This window comes from Petaurus breviceps, unplaced genomic scaffold (genome assembly GCF_028583685.1).
Source record: "Petaurus breviceps papuanus isolate PSGF00001 unplaced genomic scaffold, PetGlider_PUasm1.0 90822, whole genome shotgun sequence".
In the NCBI taxonomy this organism is placed as follows: domain Eukaryota; kingdom Metazoa; phylum Chordata; class Mammalia; order Diprotodontia; family Petauridae; genus Petaurus; species Petaurus breviceps.
The window spans coordinates 25827220-25842325 of NW_027187351.1; positions in this window are offsets into that span (position 1 = coordinate 25827220).

Below are 15106 nucleotides of genomic sequence, written 5' to 3' on the forward strand. Positions count from 1 at the left end.
GTGATCAGAGATGGCGTGTCACATTCATGAAACAGCAAATAAATCAGTATGGCTGGATCACAGGGGAGTAAAGTGTCCGAAGGCTAGATGGATAGGAAGGGGCCAGTGTGTGAGGAATTTTCAGCTGGAGCTGTATGTAAAATTGAGTTTATTGATTGAGCAGTTTTACTGTTTGGTTTGTTCTGGTATCCTTTGTTTCTTCCCTGGTTATAGTAGGAAGCGGGTTCATCACCTTGACTCATCAAGAAAATAAAAATAATGAGCATATTCTGTTTCATGAGGCAAGAGACTAATCATAAAAAACGATTACACATTTTGGGGTGAGTTTTATCATTTACAGGGTTTTAGGGGCAGGGCTGATGCCAGCAACCTGTTAGTTCAGGTTTGATGTTGTAATAAAATAAAGCAGTCATAATAAAATCATTGAACAGTTAACAAAAAGAGGAATACTTAACTCTAACCTAACAAGATTGTATAACAAGAATAGAGTAGTACTTAGCATCTACAGATGAGCTGTTCAGCTGGCAAGATGTGGTGATTCCTGTTTTGTTCTTCAGGCATCAACCAGGAAGGGCCAGTCAAGTCCTGGCTTTATCTCCTTGTCCTCACCCATGTAGGGGGAGGCAAAGAAACCCTGGCAGATATTGGTCCTGTGGAAATTTCATTGTTGTTGTCATTTCAGATGCTTGTGACACCATTTTTTGGGCAAAGATCCTGGAGTAGTTTGCCATTTCCTTTTCTAGCTCCTTTTACAGATGAGGAAACTGAGGCAAATAGGGTTAAGTGACTTTGTCAGGGTCACACAGCTAGGAAGAATCTGAGGCCAGATTTGGTCTCAGAAAGAGTCTTCCTGAACTCTAACCACCGTGCTGCCTAGCTACCCTATGGAAATTTATAGGGGTGGGTAAAATTTAACATTTGGATAATATACCTTTCCAAATCAATTCATCTCCTAATGATACTAGATAAACTAGGTATCACTCTATTTGGTTAAAATGTACAGTTCATAATATGATAATTAATAATAGACATTTGTATAGCACTTACTATGTGCCAGGCACTGTGTTAGGAACTTTACGAATGCTGACTCATTTGATTCTCAGAACAACTTTGGGAAGCAGGCACTATTATTATCCTCATTTTACAGATAAGGAAACTGAGACAGTAAGTGGCTTGTCCAAAGTGAGACAGCTAGCAAGTATCTGATATGAGATTTGAACTCGGGTCCTCCTTACTCAGGTCCTATGCTCTATCCATTGTGCCACCTAGCTCCTCCAGCTAGTGGATGATTTTTGAGGGGTGGGGTGGGCAGACATGGTGAGAGGTTGGGTCCTGACTTGTGATTTCCTCAGTGTGGAGAACTTGTAGCATTAAAATTCCTTAATGGAAACTTCTTATAGTCTTAGAGAGTTGTCTGATTCTCCACGAAGTTAAATGTTTTGCTCATGGTCACACAGATTGTAAAATGTCGGAGAAACGACTTGAACCTAAGACTTCCTGACTCCATGGCAAGTAATCTATTCACTCCATCATGCTGCCTCTCTTTTATAGCATTAGAACAGTGCACTGGATATAATATTGCAAGTTGTCTCTGAAAAAAAAAAACAACTTTTACTCCAGAGATCAACTCTAAAAGAAGATCATGATAAAATATGCATGAATAACTAGATTTATTAAGTAGAAAACATTTCTAAACGACCATTGTCTATAAAAATCTATAGCTTCCTTTGTAATCAATACCTGACTAAGGGTCCCTCTGGACATAACAAAATACCAGAGTATACTGTAACTGCAAATGATTTGGCAGCACACATTCTTACCTACCCTCCAAATGTAAACAAATGAATGTGTTGACTAGGCCTCTGTTGGTTTATGGGAACAAATATCAAGCTAGCCCCCAAAATGTATAGACATCGGATGCAATTTTATCTCTTATTTAAAAAATTGATTTGGATTTTAAAAATTGATGTCCTCTCTGGGGCATGCTTTCTTTCATTCACTTCTAGGTGTGCTTTTGAAAAGACTTCATGTGGGTTAGTGAGGTAGGGTTATAGCAGTGCTGGTGGTAATATTAGAGGGCACCTTGTATTCTCAGAGTCCATGCTTGCTTTGTTCATGTTTTATGTTCTTTCTGATGAACACTTTGTGCTCCACTTCTTCCTCTAAAAGCTACTACCCAACAAAGTCTGCTTTCTCTTTTTCTTTCATATAATGGAGGGACTGATAATAGCCCTCCAAAAAGGATTCTGAAAACACTGCTTTAAATCCTAACTGAATGAATATGGTGGCATCACACTCTAAGGGACAAAAACAGGGCAGTAGACATAAAGACACGACTGTTTGCTGCATTCTAGAATTCACTGGAATTAAGTTGTTATTGTTGTTGCTGCTGATCCTGTGGTTCATTCATTACAGTTGCATCCCACTCTTTGTGACCCCATTTGGGTTTTTCTTGGCAAAAATACTGGAGTGGTTTGCCATTTCTTCCTCCGGTTCATTTTTACAGATGAGGAAACTGATGTCAACAGGGTTAAGTGACTTGCCCAAGGTCTCCTAGGTAGTAATTGTCTGAGGTCAGATTTCAACTCAGGTCTTCCCAACTTCAGGCCTGGTACTCTAGTCACTGATCCACCTTAACACAATCAATTTGAAAACCAAGCCAATACAGGGGAATCTTTAATTGCCATTACTATCACAGACACTACTAGCTACATGACCTTGGGCAGGTCTCTTAACCTTGTTTGCCTCAGTTTCCTAATCTGTAAAATAAGCTGGAGATTGTTGTTCAGTTGTGTCTAATTCTTTGTGAGTCCATGGACTATATAACACACCATGCCCTGATACTCCAGTGCCTCTTGAAGGACCTTAGCAAGAGAAAAAAATGGCAAACTACTCCAGTGTCCTTGCCTAGAAAACTTCAAACAGGCACATGAAGAATTGGACATGACTAAAATAGCTGAATCATAACTACAACAAAAATCTATAGTCAGGGTTGATGAAGGAAATGGAAATTCATGCCAGATGACACAATTTAAGGTCAGAAGTGACATTTGATTCTAAAGTAATGAAACTCAAGTCAATAAGCTTTTATTATGCATCAGGGATTATGCTAAATGCTGATCATATAAAGAAAGACCACAAGAAAGACAATCCCACCCTCAAGGAACTTATATTATAATTAATGAAGGAAGACAACAGAGAAAAAGATGCTGAAAAGTGTTTGTTTGGTGGAAGGGAAGGTGCTGATGAATCATGGAGAACTCTAAAGAGGTAAGCAGGGTCTTTCCTCGTAAGGGAGGTTCTGGGAAGAACGCACCAATGACAGAATAAGGTCTCAGGAGCATAGATGGAAAGCAGCTGAAGCATGTGGTAAAGTCTGGAGAGATTTCTTTTTGTGGCATGATTGACTTTGGAGGTGAGTACCAAGAAGGATTTCCAAAAACATTTTTTAGCTAGGGACACACCACTGAGATACTTGTCTAGCCTCCTAAAGTAAGGCTATACAATAATATATGCACTGCCTTCAGTAGTGACTACTTGGAAGGGGATTTCAGGAATATCTGTTGAACATATTAGCCTTATTACTTGAGAGTCACATAACTCACATATATTCATACAAATATCTACATGCTTATGTAAATATGGGGGGAATAGTTATCTTTGGCTGAGCTTTTTTTTTTTTTTTTGCTTTTTGGAGGGCAGTTGAGGTTAAGTGACTTGTCCAAGGTCACATGGCTAGTTTTTGTGTTAAGTGTCTGAGGCTGGATCCGAACTCCAGGGCCGCTGCTCTATTCATTGCACCACCTAGCTGCCCTGGGTGAGCTTTCTTTTTTCCCTTTTTGCGTGGATTTGTTTTGTTCTAATTTTTGATGCTGCACAAGTATTTGGAGCCTCACTTTTCTTGAAGACCATATAAAAATCACTAGAAAGGTACGATAAACAGGGAAGAATGATAGTCATTGCCCAGCTGGAATGCCAGTGAGTTAGTAGGCTAGCTGCAGGGTCACAGCTATAGGGCTACAGTTGACCTTGACTAGACCTAGTGACAGCTGGAAATTTGGAGATGAGGTGTTAATATGAATAAGTAAATAAAGAATTGCTGTATCTTTTGCTTTCACAGTAGTAAGGGGTTAGGTTGCTGCTGGAATCTTATTTGGTCAGGGGGGCTGAATAACAGACCTACTTACACAGCTCTGGATGAAAAATTTGCTGCCAGGAATCTCTGGGACTCCTATTCACCTGGACACATTTCTTTTCAGAGCCCACAACCATGAAAACTTTAGACATAGTAACTCAATTACTTTTATTTTATACTTTCATTCCAAATGTCCCAAATTCTAGTGACTACACAGCCCTGAGCTCTCTAAATTGCTGTGGCTATAAAGTAGAAACATGGATTTTGGGGAAGTTATAGGAAGAGCAAAGGTTACTTTCTGCCTTGTATTTTAAGCAAAACTAAATGGGCATACAAAGCAAATTAGCAAAAATAACTCCCCACCCCCCACCCCTGCCCCACTGCCTCTTTCCCAAGTATGTTAATGTTGATTTAGTTCCTTGGTCCAATTCTTTTTCCTTCTTTAAAAAATTATTAACACTCTTTTCCACACTGTTATTTACTAATGGAGAGTGCCAGGCCTGGAGTCAGGAAGATCTGGGTTCAAATTTGGCCTCAGAATTTACTAGCAATGTGAAGCTGGACAAGTCACTTAATCCTGTTTGCCTCAGTTTCCTCATCTGTAAAATGAACTGGAGAAGAAAATGGCAAGCCACTCCAGTAGCTTTGCCTAGAAAACCCCAAAAGGGGCCATGAATAGTTTGACACAAATCAACCTTTGATGTTATCTGACAGTGTATGCCTCATTCTACACCTATAGTCCAGCACTTTTGTCTTCTAATTTATTTTGAAGTTACCATCAACAAACACATACATTCTAGTATACAAAGAAACAGACAAAAGAAAAGGATTGTATTTGAAACTGTGAACTTTTGTTTTGGATAGCTTGTCAAAATATGGATATATTAAGCTTAATAAGATTGTAACAAAAATGCCTGCTCTGTGTCCCCTTCTGAACTTTGTTTTCTTTTATGAGGTTGAATGTTTTATTAATGTTATTTTCTCCTTCCTTCCTCCCACTCTCCTTCCCTTTCTTCTTTCTTTCCTTCCTTCCCTCCCTCCCTTCTTTCCTTCCTTCCTTCCTTCCTTCCTTCCTTCCTTCCTTCCTTCCTTCCTTCCTTCCTTCCTTCCTTCCTTCCTTCCTTCCTCCCTCCCTCCCTCCCTCCCTCCCTTTCTCTCTGCCCCCTTCTCTCCAACTGTCACTTCCCACTAACTCAAACATCATGCCAACTTCCTGAAAGACTTTGAGCCTCAGGAATTTCCTGAAGTTGGTGCTTTTGTGACAACAGCTATTTTATCTTTATTGCTTTTCCAACCACAAGTGGATTCTCGGTATTCAGAGCTTGTGATTTCCTTTTGCAAACACATGCTCTAGTTAGTACACAAATGATCTCCTAATGTAATTGAAACAGAGCCCACTTATTAAAATGGAGTATCCTTTAATTTTGAAAACTAAGGCCATAATAAGAAAATAATAGCATAGGTTACTTTTGCTTGGTGTCTCTGTGCAGTAATTATAGTGCTCTTGAATCAATGAGCTGAGTCTTTCATCATAACTTTTTTGCATCTATTTTCACTATGTTGCTCTATGTTTTGGCCGAAATGGTAGGCATTCATTACTCTTGCAATCTCTTGACATTTTAAACTATTCTATATGTAAAAAGTTCATGATTCTGGATGAATAGGAAGTACTTAACCAATTACAAATTCTTTCACCTCTTTGTTTTGGTTTCCCTTTCTCTGTGTGTATCTATTCACAGGACATTTCTGCTGCTGACATAGAAATAATGAATGATGGCAAAGGGCAAAGATGAAGCATCAAAATAATGAAGAAGGGCTACATCAAGGGAAATGTGGGGACTGGAAGACATATATTTGTGTATATGTATATATGCTCATACATACATATGTACATATGTACACATACCAACAGTGTGTTCCAAAAGTTTTAGAGCAGATATAAGCTATTAAAGCTTAAAATCGCACTAAGACTTTTAGGACACTGAATTTGCAATGAAATAAAAGTGAAGATTCACTATTGCATAATAATCCAACCTGATTAATTGCTTTTCAGATCCTAATATGATGCCAAGTAATTGACAATGTTAAATCCAAATAAGAAAAATTCAGATCCAAGATGTGGTATATCATAGGTGATGGCTAAAAAAACCCTAAACCTGGGGTGGCCAGATAGCACTTCGAGTAAGAGCACTGGCTCCAGTGTTGGGATGACCTGGGGATCAGATCCGGGCTCAGATACTCAGCACCACACCCAGAAATAACTGGCCCTGTAACCTTGAGCAAGTTACTTAACCCCAATTGCTTTAAAAAAAAAACAAACCCTAAACCAAAACCAAACCTGAATGCTAATGTAAATTCATTCTAGAGTTTCTATATTTACATAAAGTAAGGAGCTACCTGTGTGCTGAAACTTCTTTTCTAATTACTGAGAATCAAGATGATAAAAGAAAAATGGTACTAACTCATTGTTACTGCTTGATAAGATCTGAATGAGTCACTTCTGCTACTAGATCCCTGTCTTTTAGATGACCGATGGGACAATTCAATTCACTGTGATTCAGATTCAACCTCAAGTTAGGATTCTCAAAACTAGCCATTAATCTTGGAACTCTATGAAATCATTGCCTGTCATCTGTATCCTGCTTGGTGTCCTCTGTGATTTTTTGAGATATCTAAGATTGCATTTAAAAACAACAATTAACGGGGCGGCCAGGTAGCACAGTGAGTAAGAGCACTGGCTCCAGTGTTGAGAACACCTGGAGATCGAATCCCACGCTCAGACACTTAGCACCCACCCAGAAACACCTGGCCGTGTAACCTTGAGCAAGTTACTTAACCCCAATTGCTTGGGGGCGGCCAGGTGGCTCAGCGAGTAAGAGCACCGGCTCCAGTGTCGGGATGACCTGGATCAAATCCGGGCTCGGATGCTCAGCACCACACCCAGAAATAATAACTGGCCGTGTAACCTTGAGCAAGTTACTTAACCCCAATTGCTTTAAAAAAAAAAAACAATTAAAAAAAATTAGCTGGCATTGCAGGGAAATTCTAAACACAAAGATTTAAATTAGATATATAGATCTAAGTTTAAAAGCCAATACCTCTTGCTATCTGACCACACCATTATTTGCTATCTGCTTGATAAAGGAATCCTGAAGCAAAGCAGAAGATGCCTTGGGGAGTTTTTTTCCCCAAACGAGGATGTCATCAATTTAGTATCAAGTTCCAGCTCAAATAGAAGACCAGTAAAGGAAGAGCAGAGAGATCAGTTAACCTTTTGTACTTAATGAAGACATGCTTTTATGTTCCATTGGGTTCCACAAATCTTTTTTATCACAGTTTCCTTTAAAATACTTGGAACGTTAAAAGGAAAGAAAGAATGTAAACATATAGTAAGGTCCAGGAGATATTTATAGCTGCTTGCTACCCAAACAGCTGCATTGGAGTAAGGTAAGAAGAGAGAAGGAGGAGGAGGAAAAGCCTGAGGAAGTAGGGGAAGAAGAGGATGCAAGAATATAGAAACATGGATGTGGAACTGGAAGGGACTTCAGGAGGCATCTAATCCAACACCTGCATTTTATGGCAAAGAAAACTGTGGCCAAGAGAGATTAAATGACTTGTCTAGTGCCACACAGGTGCTAAGTTTCAGAGACTGGATTTGAACTTAGGTCCTTTGACTCCAGAACCAAAAGATCTCTCCCCTGTAAAATGCTTTAAAAATATTTTTATTTATTTTATTCTGAACTTAAGAAATAAAACAAGCATTTCCCTAACATGGTAGAATAGAAAAAAAATAGTGTACATGAAACTGCAAATCTGTTAAGTACAACTTGCTATTCATTTTAAAGATATAATAAAATTATCATGTAACTTTCCCCCCCCCTTTGCCTTCCCCTTCCCTCCATGCTTTGAGAACACAGAACTACAATCACAGAATGATTGGTTGGAAGAACTGGTTGGAGAACAAATGCAGAAGACCTAGCATGCGATCATCAGAAGCTAATTTTAAATAACTTTGACTTTGGGGAGTCAAAAAAAAGTCAAAAGTCACAGCTCTTTTAGAGACCTCAAGGTTTTTCCTGAAATACAGTAATATTCTTCCAGTGTTGTTGTATAACTGTGAATCTATAGAACTGAAGTTAGCAGATCTGCATCCCTTCCTCCCCAAAGGCAATGGAGGAATGCAAGGTAGACCTGACCAGCCTGCTTCATATCACAAATAAGAGTCATGTGGGAGAAGCAGTGTAAGGGATGTCATTAGAAAAATGTATGACTGGAACAATATATGAACTGATCACACAGCAAGCAAAAGCAAGGGAAAACTAATTGATCAATAATTCCTGTGATTTATCAGTATCCATGAACCATCAAAAAATTTAGAGGAAAGTTCCCAGTATGTTGATTTATAAGAGAAGAGACACATAAGAAAGTAGACGTATAGATAGCTTGCAGTCTATGTTGTTGGAAGGAGCTCCCACATCATTGAGATCACAGAGGGATTGAAGAATTGGGACTATTTTAAATAATAGTGTCAGGAAAAACAAGAATCTCTTGTAGGGAATTGTAATCAACACTAGGCTTTGTAAATGTTGTTTGCCATTTGAGGATCAAACAAATTCTCATGTTTATGGAGTGAAAAACATTTGGATGTCTTTCATACCAATATGTACACAGCTAGTATTTATATGGTTTGCAAAATACTTTATTATGTTCTATTAAATATTATCTTATTTGGCCTTCACATCAACCTTGGGAGAGAAGTGCCATTATTATTCCAATTTTACAGATGAGGAAAATGCCCATGGTCACAGAGTTAATAAGTATCTGAGACAGTATTTGCGTTACAGGTGCCACCTGTATGATTATTGTTCACTATTAGAATAAGGAAAATTGATCAGGGAAGGCAGATATCCAACTAAATTGTATAAACTTTTAATACAAAGACAATAGACCATACTCAATACACCCTTAAACAACTTTCTTATCTCTCTTCTCCATTTTCATTGCCAGAATTCTCAGAGTAGATTACAATCACCACCTATATTCCTTCACATAGCACTTCCTCCTAAACAAGATAGTCTACCTTTCATCCCTATCAGTCATGGAAACTTTCATAGGGCATTGATAATCTGCTAATCACCCCATATAATGCTACCCCAACCCTTTTTAGTCTTATCTTCCTTAACCTCTGTGCTGCATTTGGTATCACCTAATACAACATATGAAGGCAGATATGTGGTACAGTAGATAAAGCACTGGGTCTGGAATAAGGAAGACTATTCCTGAGTTCAAATCTGGCCTCATACACTTACTAGCTGTGTGACCCTGTGCAAGTCACTTACCCTGTTTGCCTCAGTTTCCTCATCTGTAAAATGAGCTAGAGAAGGAAATGTATCACTCCAGTATCTTTGCCAAGAAAATTCCAATTGGAGTCATGAAGAGTCTGAAATAACTGAACACCAACTCATTTAAGGAGACCTTGTTTTCTGACACACATGGTTTGACAGAAGATTTTTTTTCCTTTCTGTGAATTTATTGTTCAAGTTTGCCTTGTAGCTGCAATTTCAGGGGTTTTGCTATTAGTATATGCAGGAGCTAATTGTCATCCCAGCCACTCTCAGTAGGCCACCTGCCCATCATACACCACAGGTATGCCTACCGCAAATATAGGAATAGACATAATAATATGCAAGCATTCTCATGTGCAATCACAGCCAGTGATTCAGAGCTACCCCTTATGGATCTCAATCTTTTGTGACTTGTGCACATTTTGATTGCAAAGCTGCCTGACAATTCATTCAGTACCTGCAGTGTCCTGGAATTTTCAGGGCATTTGGATAGCCTATGGAGACAAAAGGACAGAATAATTTAGATTGTGATTGTTACTGGAAAACAAAAATGTATAATTATTATACAGAGACTTTATATTATTTGTCCATCTATCTCCTCCAGTACCCAATGAATGGGTGTGGAAGGAAGGAATGAGTGGATAATGAAAAAAAAAACTATTTTATGTGCAAATCTAAGTTCAGCACACTGTTCTCTCCTTTTCCAATAGTATGGGACTTTTGCCTTATGCTGTATAGATTTAGTACTGGAAAGGACCTCACAGACCATCTAGTCCAATGATTTCATTTTATAGATGAGGAAAATGAAACCAAGAGAAAGTATTTTAGCAAGGCTTTGAATCCAAATCTTCTGACCTCAAATTCAGCTTTTGTTAAATGTATGTCCACCACATGCAGAGACACAAGCATCTCACAAACTAGCTCATTTTGGCCCCCTTTGCCATATTGACTTGCAAAGTCCACTACTCTTGTCCACTACTTTTATTTAGCTTCTGATTTTCTTGATAATCAGTACAATATGGAATATTAATAAAACAGGCAAGGTGCCAGTTTAACATAGGGACAAATAGAAAATGTTTGCAAATGCTAGTCAATGATATAGGGCAAAGCTACCTGCCCAGTTTTGGTTATCTCTTCAGTTCATTGACAATTACCTCTAACCATCTGACCCAAAGGACCAGACAAAACAAAATGAAAACCCTCTCACTCTGGTTCAGTGTAAATATGAGCAGTTTTTTTTTTTAACTAGAAAGGAATGGGTAATGATTTGTATTTCTTTCCTGGCTGCTTCCTTACCGTCTTCCTTTGCTCTCTCACCATAGCGTCCTCTACATACAAACTTTATGATTCTACATCCTTTTGGTTTATTTCTAATCCTCAGTCAATTTTTCTCTACTTTTCTTGTCTTTGATGTTAAATCAGTCCAGAAAAATAAAAACAAAGTGTTCCAACTTTATCAGAGTCCTCAGACAGGCTTTAGTAGTCATACTGGAATCTTTCCTCCCTGCCCATACTACCTTCTCCCCCACTGGAGTTGAGCCACATGTGGCCCAAGAGTATGCGACTGAATCAATCCCGTTGTCCTAGTGTCCATCTGTCAAGGTTAACATGCCAACTAGCTAATGCAGGATTAGTGACACCATTTCCCAAAGTGAGTTAAGAACATAAATTGAAACCAGAGGAAGGGGGTGGTGGTGGTCAATTGCAAATAAGGTTAATTTGACTTTGTTAAATGGATAGAAACCTGATGGGGTGGCTCCAAGCTGTATCAGCCAGATTTATGCTATCAATTAAGTAGGTCTAGAAACAAAACAAAGCAGAAGGTAATATAAAACAGAACAGAATTAACCTTTGTAGAAAAGGGAATTCAGATTTTTTCCCCAAATAGGCAGCATTTCTCACTCATCACTTTTTCTTCTCCTTCCTCCCTCCGTTCTTCCCCCCCCCCCCAAGTAGCAGCAGTCTAGTAGAAATATCTGGAGAAGAAATTCCTTGTATCTTTTGCATTCAGTTAAGAGAAATACAGGGCCCTCATTGAAACACTGGGGCTTTGCCTTGAATTAGACCTTCGATCTTAAAGGAAAAGAAGCTACTTACAATGAGAAGGCTCATCTCTGGCAATATTCCTACTCTGATTTTTTTTTTCTACAGGGTGTTACAAGAGGAAGAGCAATTAATGGAGTTCTCAAAAAGCCTATTTTTACTGAGACTTGTCCCCTGAGATCACAAAACATACTTTTAAGCATTAGGTGTCAGAAATAGTTTTCTTTTAGGAGAGTATTAATTGTTATTTGTTGAGTAAACAGCTGCTTTATTTATGCATAGAGGTGCCAGGAGATACTTGTTCCGGAAATGTGTGTGTCCCATGTGGCCAGATGTAATAAATGAGTAGGCAGGTTGTAAATTTCCATTCACTTGAATGGACCTTTTATTCAAATGCCTGCCAAGACATATGCACAGACCGGAGTGTTTAAAGGATTAGCTTCCATAAATTTTAAACATTCTCTGGTGTTTCACCTGTCTATATTTTTCACTCATCTGTCTACAAGCCCAATGAACTGTTGCAAATACGAGACGAGAGCACCATCTAGTGGAGAGGAAAGGGGGGCATTGCGGAGATACTGGCTATAAATAAGGCTAATGACCAAATTTAAGCCTTGCCAAATTTCCCTTGGAATGGTACAACCATATTTTGAGTGAGAACACGTTCACAAATGAAATTAGACTTTGTGGAGGGAGGTGCTGCTGGCCACATTTTAGCTGTGTCATCATCTATCACTCACAGGACTAGCACCAAATTCAGTCTATCGATCTATGCATTTTGATCAGTGGAAAATCAGTTATTAATCAACAAAGGACTATTGATTTTTCCAGCAGAGTCACAGCCAGGAAGAAGTGTATCAGCTATTACTATTAACAACCAGTGCTGTGGAAAGTTAACCACCAGCAGCTATGCTCCTGGCTTCAGATCCAAAGATGATGAATCCTCTGGGGGGGTGGGGGGGGCTTTTATAAGGCCCTTTGGTGTTGTGGCACCCTCTGGCAGTCTGGTGAAATCTGTCAGAGAATAATGATTTTAAACGCATAAAATAAACACATAGAATTATGAAGTAAACTAATTATGTTGAAATCAAGTCATCAAAATATTTTTTAAAATCCCTTCCTTCCCCATCCAGGTTAAGAACTCTTACTCTAGAGTGAGGGGTTGAATTAGAATGAAGGCTTAAAAATCACACAACTATTTTAAATTTTTATGGTATACCTTAGGGTGGTCATTAATTCTATTTAGAAAAAAAGTACAGAAGCTTAGCATTTACATCATCAATAAAATCAACAAGCATTTATTAAATGTCTACTATGTGTCAGGCAGTATGCTAGACCCTTGGGTTCATACGGGTTCTTCCAAGGGAACTAGAAGAATTGTGTATATGTGTTAGTCATGAGTAGGGGTTGAGGAATCAATTATCAGGACCAAGGAGAATATTACATGACTAATTTTTATGTCTATATTTACTTTTTTATAGGGTAAATTTATTACAGTAGGGGCGGCCAGGTAGCACAGCGAGTAAGAGCACCGGCCCCAGTGTCAGGATGACCTGGTGGATTGAATCTGGGCTCAGATACTTAGCACCACACCCAGAAATAACTGGCTGTGTAACCTTGAGCAAGTTACTTAACCCCAATTGCTTAAAAAATTATTATAGTGTATTATATTATTATTCTATGATTCTAAGAAATAGTAGACAGCATAAAGGAGATTGTAAGTCACAACTCCAGGTTTGTGACACCCAAGGAATCTCCAGTTATTTCTAAAGCCGTCTCAAGGATCTTAACAAAGACTAATTTCACCTTAATTTAATTGAAAAAAAAAATTGGGGGGGGGGAAGAGCATAGCATGTCATAAGACTATTTACCAAAGGATAGCAAGATTGTGATTTCAGTGACAAGGTTACCCATGCCTATGGAATCATGGATCTTTTAAAGTATTGAGTTAAGTCATTTCCAGAATAAAGCCATGTCATGTGATGTTTTCAGAGCACTAACAAATGTTGTGAAATGAAATTGACTTACTGTTTTTTTTTTTAAATTCTGTCTGGGGTCTCAATCTCAGAGACTACTCTAAACCACAATTAGGACCCCCAGCCATGCTATTCTGAAAATGTTCTTGCTCCCTAGAAGTTTGGAAATAAATTAAAACGTACCCTCTCACACCCAAGCATACTTGCATAGCTTTCAGATTCTACCAAAAGCAATATTACATCATGCTGCCAAGGAAGGCTTGCTGATTTTGGAGTCAGAAGCTAATAGGATGAAAGTATCATAGATCAAGGTCTGGAAGAGAGAAAGTAGTGGAATTTTGGCAAGAGAGAATTTGGAGAATTTGGCAAGGCTTAAATTTGGTCTTTAGCCTTATTTATAGACAATATCTCTGCAGTGCTCCCCCCTTTCCTCTCCACTAGTTTCTCCAAAAAACTAAATCGTGTTCAAATCCCTTATTTTACATATGAAGAAACTGATGCAAAAGGAGGTCAAATGAATTGCCTGAGTTCACATAGGTAGTAAGGTCAGAGGCTTGATTTGAACTCAGGTCCTCTGACTATATATAGATCCTGTGTTTAAATTGAGATCTAACCACTATATCTATGTATCTGCATGACCTGGGGAAAACCACTTCCACTCTCTGGGTCTTTGTTTCCTCTTTTGTAAAATGAGGATGCTGAACTAGATAGCCTTGAAGGTCTCTTGTTGATCTAAATCCACGTGCCAATATGTGGACATCAAGATGGTAAAGCTATGTACTGGTGAGTATGGGAGATAAGTAAAAGAGTTGATCTAGCTCTCCATCCCATCTAAAATAAGCAAGAAGTACAGAAGGGGGATAGGGTTAAAGTCGGAAGCTAGAACCTAGATTATGTAACTCTCAGATGAATCATGGTAGAATTTATTTGTCAGAAGGGTCCTTTGAAATGACCTAGTGCAACACTTTCATTTTACAGATGAACTGATATCCTAAGAAGACAGTGCAGTCAATTACCACCAGAACTGTGACTAGAACCTAGGTCTCTTGGTTCATCTTCTTTCTAGTATACACAGTGACCCTGCCACCACAGGTAGGGACATTCACTTTGGAGTTAGAAACAATATAATGCACCAGCTCTGACTGTTCTTGCAACCTTTCTGGCCAGGCCCATCATAAGTCCACCATTCTCTCACCTGGAGGAACATATGTAGAGTGATGACAGCAGCCATTAATTTCCATGTTTTTCCTAATGATGGCTCTTTGACCCAGAGTAGAAAGATTCATTTAGGAACAGCTCCTGGGAAAACTCAGTGACTTCCACTCCCATACCACCCAAGAATGGCATTCAATTTGGAGTTTGAGAACCTGAATTTCACAGAGAAGGCAAATCCATGGTGCCCCAGGACCTTCTGTGTACACTGTATATATCTCACATGTTCATAGTTATTGGCATGTTGTCTCTCCCATTAGAATGTGACCTTCTTGAGAGCAAGGACAACATCTATCTATCTATCTATCTATCTATCTATCTATCTATCTATCTATCTATCTATCTATCATCTATCTATCTATCTATCTATCTATCTATCTATCTATCTATCTATC